We start from the raw sequence: 290 nt of genomic DNA on the forward strand, positions 1-290 counted from the left end.
CTTCATTGCTCAGCCCAAGCACACACCAAGTGGGCCCGGAAGTGGATTTTTATGTCATTTACTCATCTCTGTAAACCCTAGGCTACTAGTTCTCTATAAGTAGGACCTTTTACTATTGTATTAGCATCTTTTGATCACTTTAGATCTCTAGATCATCTTTGGACATCTAGTTCTTAGATCATTGGGAGGCTGGCCATTCGGCTATGCCTAGACCTTGTTCTTATGTATTTTCAACGGTGGAGTTTCTACACACCATAGATTAAGGTGTGGAGCTCTGCTGTACCTCGAGT

This window comes from Arachis duranensis, chromosome 10 (assembly GCF_000817695.3).
Source record: "Arachis duranensis cultivar V14167 chromosome 10, aradu.V14167.gnm2.J7QH, whole genome shotgun sequence".
Lineage (NCBI taxonomy): Eukaryota > Viridiplantae > Streptophyta > Magnoliopsida > Fabales > Fabaceae > Arachis > Arachis duranensis.